We start from the raw sequence: 11744 nt of genomic DNA, 5'->3' as shown, positions 1-11744 counted from the left end.
ATATTTTTCTCAATCACCATTAGTACGTATCTGGCTGCCTACCGACCTTTACATTACTAGCGATACCGTGGTACCAACATGCTTGTCACCCCAAAACCTTTCATCAATCTCCTGAAACTCTATTGGAATTTAAACTTTAGCATCTTTTTAATAGGGTTTAGTTTGGTTTTTGTATCTAGCATCAGTTTGGTCAATCATCCTACCAGTAATTTCGTAGTAGAATGCGGAATATGTCGACACTTCACTTTTATTGTATCAAATAATAGGGGTGTTCTTATGGTCGTTATCACGTGTTTGATCTAAAATGATACTTGCTTAGTTCACTTCGAGGGGTGTGTTTTCTATAGGATTCGGTGCCAAAATTTAACCGATATCAAAAATTGAATCGCTCAAATAAATACGGTTGTTAATCCAAGGCTGTGGATTGTGGTCCTTTGTTGGTGGTTCCACAATGCCGGAGCCGTCAGTTAGTATGAAATCTTTTTAATAAAAAAGTTTTTGAAGGGGAGCTCGCTGCTTTATCGGGATGAAAAATATCTACTGTAAATCGTTTTATATACAAATCAAGTAAACATAGATACAAACATATACAAACAATTAGAATTTATGTTAGATACCAAAATTAGGTAAGTAAATAAAAAAGCAGTTGAAAAAAAAATTGAATTTAACGAAAAATAAAATACACAAAAAGAACAAAAAGCCAACATCACGCGGTGTTCCCAGGCGGTCACCCATCCAAGTACTGACCGCGCCCGATGTTGCTTAACTTCGGTGATCGGACGAGAACCGGTGTATTCAACATGGTATGGACGTTGCCAGACTTTGTAGTGATTTCATAGATAGCTACCTATCTGACATACTGCGTTTATTTATTTGAATAATGTAAATATAGAATCTAAAGTAGAATAGAATTTTACTGAAGTAACAGAAACAAAAGTGGTAAGTACAAAAGAAATTGCAAGATATTGTCTCTTGGAACATTAAGCTTCCCATACTTCAAGATAAATCTATCTGAAATATCAATGCCTCCATAACCCTTAGATTTCTCGCTTGGATACCCATTCAGAGACAATAAAGTGAGCTACCTAACGTAGCGATAACACCAAACCATTTGGACATTTCAAAACTTGGCCGTAGATCTCAAGACATAACCATTTCCTATTCTCATATGAGAGCCATCCGTCGAACAAAACTAGTCTGCACTGACGTGTACTATCAAAACACAATACGTTATAAATGATACACATTATATCGCTACAACTTTATCTTTACCATTACCTACATATTTTGCTGCTGGAATTTCAGCTTTATTATTATTAGCATTACGATTGTTAGATTCAGTTTTAGTAACGCAAAATGTAATTGGTAAAGAATTTATTTCATTGCTTTCAGCTGCATCTTTTGCTTTGGCAATTTTATCCTTATGCTGAATAAATAAGGTTGTTAGATGGAGTTTTGGGGATGCAAAATAAAGTTGGTAAACTATGTTTTGGCTTCTCAACTTTGGCCCATAACCGTCCCGCTGTGATAGGTAAAGAGAAGCAATGGTTTTCGATAAATTTTGCCGCCTTTATTTATAACGGTAGTTTACTGTCTCGGAATGTTTGACGTTTGTTATTCGTCATAAATAATTTGACTCGGAATAAAGTTATAAAAAAGCTTTGGCGAACATAGCAGATAAGTAGGTATTTTGCCTAGCATCATTATAATTATTATTGAAGTGTAGAATCCAAATTAGGAACAAAAATATATAAAAAAGATTAACAAAAACCTTAAAAAAACTAGAAAAACAAAAGGCCAACATCACGCGGTGTTCCCAGGCGGTCACCCATCCAAGTACTGACCGCGCCCGATGTTGCTTAACTTCGGTAATCGGACTAGAACCGGTGTATTCAACATGGTATGGACGTTGGCGATTGGATTAATAATTTTATAGGTAGCTAAGAAATAAAATAGCTTTTCTAGCAACACTATCATGAAAGAGATATCAATATGAACGGTAAAAAAGTTGCTATAGAGTGCTTACAGTATTTTCGCCGGCATGACCACCGCTCCGATAGCCGTGATCGTCTAGTGGTTAGGACCCTACGTTGTGGCCGTAGTAACCCAGGTTCGAATCCTGGTCACGGCAGTGTAGTACACTGTTACGGCGGAGCATACTTTTTATTTATTTAAAAATGAAATAAATACTTTACTATTTATTTTTAAATTAAATAAATATTACTTTATTTATTTTTAAATCAAATGAAATAACTGTTTTCAAAGGGCATGCAAAAAAGAGAAGATTTTGAATTCAGATTTGTGAGTGAACTAACCTGTTGCCTCGTTGCAGAAAATTCATAATTCATTTTGTTTGGTTACTTATTTTCAGCGTGTCAATCACCAACGTCCATACCATGTTGAATACACCGGTTCTCGTCCGATCACCGAAGTTAAGCAACATCGGGCGCGGTCAGTACTTGGATGGGTGACCGCCTGGGAACACCGCGTGATGTTGGCCTTTTGCTTTTTTTATGGCTACTTGTAACTTATTTATTAAAATCATGATTTATTTCGTTCCATTACTTATTTTCAGCAATCCAATCGCCAACGTCCATACCATGTTGAATACACCGGTTCTCGTCCGATCACCGAAGTTAAGCAACATCGGGCGCGGTCAGTACTTGGATGGGTGACCGCCTGGGAACACCGCGTGATGTTGGCTTTTTGTCCTTTTTATGGCTTGTATAGGATTTACATACTTTTTATAAAGTACTTACCGTTTGTATTAGTTTATTCTTATACATAATAATTATACGAGTATTAATTATTTATTAACCCTCTATTAATGAGGCGAGGGTCAAAACTTTATTATTTGAATGATTAATTCAAAAAATAGTTAAATTATTTATTTATTCGAAATTTATTCAAAATTTTCTTTGACATCCGAGTCAAATTGGTATCAGTATCATTATTCATTTGACACTTTGATAATATAGGTACGTAGTAAGTCGTACAGTCAGTATCCGATAATATGCATATTATTTTTTATATTTTGTTCAGTTTCAGTGTTGCACATAAAAATGATAAAATATCTTGTACGATAGTACGAACTAAGAACCCTTCGTGTGCGAGTCCGACTCGCACTTGGCTGGTTTATTTATAATTAGTATGATTCTACAGATAGATTAATTATTAATTTTAAAAAGCCCATCTAGAATTTGATGTCGCAAAATAATTATTATCAGACGTTGTCATGACTAAGTACCTATGTAGTAAGTATAATGAGCAAATTTCATAGCATGCGGGTCTATTAAACTCCAGTAGTGAACCAGTCAATCAAAATATATGCTCTAATTTAGCTCATTTGCATACTCATGATATTATGTTCCCATTCACGTCAAGATCAATTTATTTTTAACCCTTTCATCGAGGATGGTCAAATTTGACCTATTTAATTCGGTATTTTTTCATTTTGTCAACTAAATAAAAATCTCTTTTTATATTACAATATGATTTACTTTTATGAACACACTTAATATTAATTCAAAATAATAATATTTTTTAACAATTTCTTTGTTAGTGTAATCGTTGTGGTATAACATTGCTGTTAATATTTTTTCAGGCGATATTTTGTCATAAATTCTTTTAATTAAAAAACTGATAATATACTCCTGTGGAAAGGAAGATCACTAATAAATAAGTATAATAGTAAAGTATTTTTTCTTTAATTAAATAATTATTCTGTGCTCTGAACTTTAAATTCGCAAGTCATTGAATAAAAAAGTTGTCATTTTTTCCGCATAATAACAGAAGTTTCTATCAAATTACAGTTATAATCCCTTCTTTTGACGAAGTGATGCGCGAATCCCGTTAATTAATGGCGACTTAACCCTTCGTCTGCTGGGCCAAATAAATCACCAGTCATCAATGGTTTCCAAACTTTTATGTTCAATTATTTATTACTAGTGACCTACCCCTTCGCACGGTTAGCTTAATATTACAATTTTCGTAGGGATCTCTTTTAAAAAAAAAAAATATAGCCTACGTCAGGAATAGTATAATTTTTTGGTCAAGCGTGACTTGTCCGTAAAAAATCAACTAAGTATTTTTTTTTAATGCTTATTGGTAAAGTTTTATGTGAGGATCATTTCATTTCGTTAGTAAGTAAATGTTATTTCATACATCTAATAATTAATTATTATTTAAAAAAACCTGCCAAGTGCGAGTCATACTCGCGCACCGAGGGTTCCGTACTCAGGTATTATTTTCGACATTTTAAGCGATAAATCAAGAACCATTATGCTTAAAAATAAATAAAGACCTGTTTTAGAACATACAGGTCAAGACCTTTCATATGATACCCCACTTAGTATAGTTATCTTACTTTGAAAATTGAAAATACTAATTATTTGTTCATTAACACATTTTAATTTTTTTTGTGTGATGTAACTACAGATCCACGGTTTTCAGATTTATTACTTTACTTGTACTATAAGAACGAAATACCTGCTAAATTACATGATTCTAGGTCAACGGGAAATACCATATAGATTTTCGTGACAAACACAACAGACAGATGGACAGACAGACAGCCAACGAAGTGATCCTATAATAAGGGTTTCTTTTTCCTTTCCGGTTGAAAAATATAAACTTTGAGCACCTCAATACCCTGGCATTGCCACTGATTCATCTTAACCCGTCACCGCTGATGGATCAAGATATTAATACCGAATGCGTGGCGAATCTGGCCAACGATAACCCTTTCTATGCATATTAATTGTATGCTAACACGTGACTGATGGCTGTGATTCTTTTTGAAAGGTTGCAGTAATTAGGGAGTTCGAATAACCATACAAAATGAATATTTTTACCAATATTATTAATGCGAAACTGTGTTTCATTGTTTGTTTATTAGTGTGTTAGTTTGTCCTTTAATCACATCAATGCAGGTGATTTTTTGCATCTTGTTTAAAAGATCTGGAGAGTGATAGAACTTCTTTCGTTTTATATCGAAAATCAAAGAGTTAACAAGGGATTTTTTAAAATCTAAATCTATAGTATCTAGTCCTTAATAGGAATACAAAAATTGAAAAAAACTTAAAATAGTAATTTTTTTTAAGTAAGTATGTATATACCATTACTTACAATACAATACATTTGGACTATATTCAATTTGAAAGCGGTAATAAACTTAGGGTAGGTACCAATAGGATTTACAAAATACTTTATATTTCACAAATAAAAATAGTAGAAAATGAATAATTAGTACATAATAGAAGAATTATGTACTAATTACCTTACCATAAATATCATAATAATATCTTATTTACGTACATTATACTATCTTATGATCATACAAAAGTCAAAATAGAGATTACTTGTTGCCGTCAGACTGTTAAAATAAAATAATAAAAACTGTAAGTCAAGTGTCATTTAATCCAAAACATCATCAAAGTCCCAAAATAATCTAAAATCACATAACAATACTCAATGGCATGAAATTGTACCCACCCACATAGATTAATGACATACCGACCAACAATGGACATTTTTTGTGCGATCCCTTTTCGATTTAGCAGCAATTAAAAAGTTCTACAAAGCATCTAAAGGGTTAACTTCATTTGCGTATAATTGGTCTTGTTCACTGGCGGGAATTCACTTTTATATTCAAGAAAAGATTACGATACGATCAAGAAGATTTAAGATGATATTATTATTACCTCACATCTCTTGAAGTAAGAATTTTTTAAGATATAAAAATAAGAGAATATATGAAGGATTTTTTCTTATGGTAAAATTGGTTAATTTCTATTTTCACCATGTCTAATATGAATTCCTGTGGACTTCAATATCATCTCATATTATAATATTATTATAGTTTCAATAGAGATATTATCATTATCATACATTTGATCACCTATCAGATCATAATATTATTAGTCCAGTGCCAAAATTTTGTAAGAGTTCCATCACTACCCATACTATAAATGCAAAAGTGTGTTTGTATGTTAGTTTGTCCTTCAATGACGTCGCAGCGGAGAAACGGATCGATGTGATTTTTTGCATGGTTATAGTTAAAGACTTGGATGGAGATGTGTCATAGGCTACTTTTTACCCTCGCAAACGAAGTCGTATATCAGTTAGTTATAAATCCATACTAATATTAAGTATAAATGCGAAAGTGTGTCTGTCTGTCGGTCTGTCTGCTAGCTTTTCACGGCTTAACCGTTCAACCGATTTTGATGAAATTTGGTAGAGAGTTATATTCCGAGGAAGGACACAGGCTACTTTTTATCCCGGAAAATTAAAGAGTTCCAACTTGATTTAAAAAAAACCTAAATCCACGCGGACGAAGTAAAATAATAATTTAAATTTTAATTTAAACGTGAATACTAAAGAGCTTCACCAAAAGCATTCACAAAAATCTTTTACTTTTTAAATCAATTTTCTAGAGACATCCGCCATAATGGGGTCTTTCGTATTTTCCTGTAATTGATTCTCATGGTTGCGAGAGTCAGAAATGCCGTCGCATTTGGAGGGTTAAGATCTTTGCGTCTATATTCTGTTGTATTCAATATTGGGTAATTTAATTGTGGTTCCTTTTTTACGTTGAAGATTGCAGACGTTTTAAGGATTTAAATTAATTTAAATAGGCAACCTCGCCTAGTAAATAATAAACAGAATCTTTAGTCATCATCATCATCAACCGATAGACGTCCACAGCTGGACATAGGTCTCTTGTAGGGACTTCCACACGCCACGGTCTTGCGCCGCCTGAATCCAGCGGCTCCCTGCGACTCGTCTGTTGTCTGTCCACCTAGTGGGGGGTCTTGAGACCCCAACGTACGAACTACATATATGCCCTGCCTATTGGCACTTCAGCTTCGCAACCCGTTGAGCTATGTCGGTTACTCTAGTTCTCCAACGGATCTCCTCATTTCTGATTTGATCACGTAAAGTAACTCCGCACATAGCTCTCTCCATCGCCCGCTGAGTGACTCTGAGCTTTCTTATGACGCCCATAGTTAGCGAATCTTTATAGTAATAAATAGCTAATAATATGTTTATGAGCAGTATACAAAATACAGTTGTTGAGAAATGAGAATGCCTTTAGGCGCTTGAGTTGTCATCATCATCATCCCATCACCCGCTCACTACTGAGTACGGGTCTACTCTCAGAATGGAAAGGAGTTGGCCATAGTGTGTGCATACCTGGAATTGAACCTCCGACCCCTTGCATAGGAGGCCAACTTCTCAACCACTAGGCTATCACCGTAAGTTGTGACAAGAATAAAATAAATTATTAGATTTTTTATAAAAAGTCTCCTTCGAACCGGATTTGAACCAGTGACCTATGGATATCCAATGTTTGACCAACTACAGTCCACCGCTCTACCAACTGAGCTATCGAAGGCTTGCAAGTGGTGGCGAAATTACAGTTTACTTTCTTACGTTACGTTGATAACAGGTGTGTTCCACTTGAGGTCAACTGGATGTTACGTAAATAATAAACCGAGATAAGTAATAAAAACGTGTTAATTTAAAATTAGAATGTCGTTAAAGAGTCTTAATGATTACAATTTAAATATTTTTTTAACATTACTATTGCTACTGTTCGCGACTTGGTCCGCGTGGATTTTAGTTTTATTAAAACTCCCGAGGGAACCCTGCTGGTTAAAAAGTAGCCTATTCCTGTATCCAGGCTGCAAGCTATCTCTGTATCAAATAGTGAAAAGGTAACAGACAGATAGACATACTTTCAGATTTACAGTATAAACTAGATGATATACGCGACTTTGTCCGTTTGGATACCTATTGAGTTTTAAAATCTCGCGGGATTGATCTTTGATTTACCGGGATAAAACATTGCCTATTAAGTCAGGATAACTAAAAGGATAAAGAATTTATCTCCATTATAAATTTCAGCAAAATCCGTCCAGTTTTTGTATGAAAGAGTAACAAACATAATGATAAGGTGAAGGTAGTGATGAGGTCGCCCTTTGTTTTTAAGCATATCCTGTATTTTTTATTTGCCATAGTATTAAGCAATAAAGAAGTTTTCCCGCGTTATCCCGCACTGGGTTAGCACGGGGACTGTGCGGGTGTGCGGGGCATCCCCATCTCGATTTCCATCTCAACTATAGCGTACTATACAAACTTTCGCCTTTATAATACCTATTAGTGTGATTAGTATGGCTATGGTACTTGTTAAACTCTTTAAATAAACGCACAAATACGTTTGGCTTCTGCCGAACTCTAAGGATATTTCCGTGTTAAAATTGAATTAGTGAAGAGAGCTGTCAGATCATTACGGGAAATCGGTCCGATTAGGAAATCGGTCCGATTAGGAAAACAGGTAGAAGCGAAATGGCGAACATCAAGATAACAACGTCAGGCCGCAATCAGGGGCCCGTGGAAGCGCGTATATTTCATCGCGAGAGAAACACTAAATTATCTAAATGGAGATCGCTCCCCAATCACAAGAATCAACGCTACATGAGTTAGAGATCTGGAAGTGGTAAGCAAAATAAAACGAGATATTGCATGTAGGGGCTTTTTCAGCAATTAGCAGTTAGATATACAACTGGACTAACTTAAGTATCTGTTAGAAATTTTTTTTTCTACCAAATCATTTTCTACCGGACATCGGTTTGATTAGCAAATCGGTCCAATGAGAAAATCGGTCCTATTAGGAAATCGGTCTGATCAGGAAATCGGTCCAATTAGGAAAGCAGGTAGAAGCAAAATGGCAAACAACAAGATAACAACATCAGGCCGCAGTCAGGGGCCCGTGGAAGCGCGTATATTTCATCGCGAGAGAAATACTAAATTATCCAAATGGAGAGCGCCCCCCAATCACTCACTACAATATGAGTTAGAGATCTAGGAGTGGTAAGGAAAACAAAATGAGATATTACAATATGTAGGGACATTTTTTAGCAGTTAGACACACAACTGGACTAACTTATGTATCTATTAAAAAAATCTACCTCATCCTTTTCTATCGAATATCAGTCCGATTAGCAAATCGGTTCGAAAATTCAAATATTTTTATGTAAAAAAATTGAAAATTATTTATTTTTCATGCCTTGTGACTTCATTAATCGCTTTCCGTAAAGAGTGACGTTAGTACTTAATTATGTTAAAAATTAAAAATAAACATGTTTTTTTAAATATCCTCTTTAATAATGAATTCAAAAGACGGTATCCAAGAAAAAACATCATTTTATTACTACAGTCCAAAACCCTATTTGTAGCAACTTCAGTGCCGCTTCCAGTGTTCATTAGAAACAAAAATTTCAGCTTCGCCGGAAGTGTCGCGTTCAGCCTCGCAGTAGCAAAGATGGCTGCCGGAAACACGTCGCGCCTACTGTCATGGCCGCCGGAAGTCCTCTTGCCATTTGATAAATAGTTGTTCTTCAACAGTTTTTCTCATGCAAATGAGGGGTCGGATGACGGATGGCGTTTGTCACAATTTTCTGGGATGGATTTAATTTGGGATGGGATTGCATTGGGGCGACTAATCTAGGCGGGATTGCTGATTGCGCGTTTTGTGTTTTGCATTTTTGCGGGCGCGGGTAGGGAAGGATCAAATTGGAATGTACCTTTTCTTTAAATTGTAAATTCTTGAACATAGTTTATTAGAATAAATATTTTTTATACGAAAATTTTTTTTTTTTCTATTCTTAACTTCTTTGTTACGAAATAGGTACCAACGAATAATTCTATTTCACTTTAATTGGAAAACTAGCGGCCCGCCCCGATTTTGCTCAGGTTGACCAATTATCTACTAATAATAGCCTGCATCTGTGAAAGAGTTTTTCAAATATATGCAGAAGTTCCGGAGATTATCCTGCAAATACACACAAACTCGCTCGAATGCTCCCTATTTTTATATTAAAAAAAAGATCTGCAGTTTTCTTCATACTGCGTGGAATTGACTATAATTTCTCCTATTAGTTCTCGCAACGTTTTTGCCCACATAGGTTCAAGCGTGTGCCATTAATTATAACCGCAAGGTGTGGTGTGGCCCGGTCAAGCGGGTAAAGGTCACGACAGATGCTAGCGCCACGGTAAAGTTACACGTAACGCACGGGTTCACTTGCTTTTTTCTTTGACCGTTTTTCTTCGTTATTAGATTGTTATTCGTTCGATATTTAAACTTACAGAATTTCTTATTTGTTATTATTTTTAAAATTATATATATTATATTTATTTTGTTAATTGTTATTGCGCTGGAACCATGTCTCATTAACAGCGAAATGACGTCATTTTAACGTCAGCCGAAATAAAAATATACCATCAGCTAGTGCTGACGTCACTAAAATGGCGGCCACGCGCATTATCTATTTGCGGGACTAATATTATGAGTAGTTATATTATTTGTGTTTCCCGTCGTCATCAACCGATAGACGTCCACTGGTGGTGTGTGGACATATTCAGGTTCTCAAACCTGGGCGCGTTTGGAACCTTTGTAGCTTTAGTTTTAAGTTTACGTAATGAATTATCACCATTACAATTTAAAATAAAAAAACCGGCCAAGTGCGAGTCAGGCTCGCGCAATGAGGGTTCCGTAGTACAGTTGTATTTTTTTGACATTTTGCACGATAATTCAAAAACTTGCATAAAAATAAATAAAAATCTGTTTAAGAATGCACAGGTGAAGACCTTTCATATGATACCCCACTTGATGTAGTCACTCACTTCGAAAGTTGAAAATACTAATTATTAGTTCATGACCACAATTTAAATTTTTTTGTGTGATCTAACCCTAAATTCACGGTTTTCAAATTTTTCCCCAAATGTCAGCTATAAGATCTACCTACCTGCCAAATTTCATGATTCTAGGTCAACGGGAAGTACCCTGTAGGTTTCTTGACAGACAGACAGACAGACAACAAAGTGATCCTATAAGGGTTCCGTTTTTCCTTTTGAGGTACGGAACCATAAAAAGCAAATTTCTAAAAAATGCGCATACTTTTCCTGCTCATAGTTTTCCAACGTCCATTCAAGTTCTGTTCCTCACACCTGTCAATGAACATCTTAGCAATAACAAAAAATTAACCTTAATGATTAAGATTAAAGTCTAAAATCAAACAACAAAGGTTTATGCTCTTCTTAAAGAAACACAAACTTTAACATGTTCGGCATTAAAGTCTAAATTCAAATGGCGGGGTATATGTAGGGTGACCAGGTGCATTCACGGTCGGTAAGACACAGTAAAGGGTGCATATTGTTATGACTCATGCCATGTTCTTAAGGTCAAAACGGCACGTGGTCACCTTTTTGTTGATCAATGTTGCGTGAAACAAAATCTTGTTAAACTACAACGTCTTGAATAATTACTATACTGCAGTAGCCGGCAAAAATGTAGAAAGGGATTTCGGCTTCGTAGAGCGTTGTCTCTGTCAGTCATTCATACCTATGTGACGTTTTGTCGGTCTCAACAACAGGGACACCGCTCTACGAAAGCGCTATCTCTTTCCAAAGACCGATGTACAATTTTTTCTGCCGGGTACTGTATTACATAATAATTTGTAAAAGTGGATTGTAAAGTATCAATAATATGTTTTTAATTTTTGAACGTCTCGTACTTCACTACTTTCACTTGCAGTGGAACAATAACATGGGACAATATCTATTATTGCAAGGCAATATCGTGATGCAAGTTGGAAAATTATGGTAAGATAGTTTTCCGATGATTCTTGCTACATTTTACTAAATTTTCGTTGCATGTAACTCCGTTGCACGCCTCAGTTTCG

At 35.3% G+C, this 11744-nt stretch overlaps 6 non-coding genes across 6 annotated transcripts; 3 read left to right on the top strand and 3 right to left on the bottom strand.

Annotated features, from left to right (window-relative positions):
* Positions 1–698: 698 nt before the first annotated feature.
* On the bottom strand, positions 699–817 carry LOC117992624 (5S ribosomal RNA). The gene has a single exon (XR_004675070.1). It is a non-coding gene; the product is annotated as a 5S ribosomal RNA (ribosomal RNA).
* A 978-nt stretch (positions 818–1795) lies between these two features.
* LOC117992625 (5S ribosomal RNA) lies at positions 1796–1914 on the bottom strand. Its single transcript, XR_004675071.1, has one exon. It is a non-coding gene; the product is annotated as a 5S ribosomal RNA (ribosomal RNA).
* A 145-nt stretch (positions 1915–2059) lies between these two features.
* On the top strand, positions 2060–2131 carry TRNAH-GUG (transfer RNA histidin (anticodon GUG)). Its single transcript has one exon. It is a non-coding gene; the product is annotated as a tRNA-His (tRNA).
* Positions 2132–2381: 250 nt separating this feature from the next.
* Positions 2382–2500, top strand: LOC117992623 (5S ribosomal RNA). The gene has a single exon (XR_004675069.1). It is a non-coding gene; the product is annotated as a 5S ribosomal RNA (ribosomal RNA).
* Positions 2501–2585: 85 nt separating this feature from the next.
* LOC117992637 (5S ribosomal RNA) lies at positions 2586–2704 on the top strand. The gene has a single exon (XR_004675083.1). It is a non-coding gene; the product is annotated as a 5S ribosomal RNA (ribosomal RNA).
* A 4602-nt stretch (positions 2705–7306) lies between these two features.
* On the bottom strand, positions 7307–7396 carry TRNAY-GUA (transfer RNA tyrosine (anticodon GUA)). The gene is given in 2 exon segments: positions 7307–7342; positions 7360–7396. It is a non-coding gene; the product is annotated as a tRNA-Tyr (tRNA).
* Between the last annotated feature and the right edge of the window lie 4348 nt (positions 7397–11744).

Source organism: Maniola hyperantus, chromosome 21, assembly GCF_902806685.2.
Source record: "Maniola hyperantus chromosome 21, iAphHyp1.2, whole genome shotgun sequence".
In the NCBI taxonomy this organism is placed as follows: Eukaryota; Metazoa; Arthropoda; class Insecta; order Lepidoptera; family Nymphalidae; genus Maniola; species Maniola hyperantus.
The sequence above is the reverse complement of the archived record's forward strand: the minus strand, read 5'-3'. Positions and strand labels throughout refer to the sequence as shown.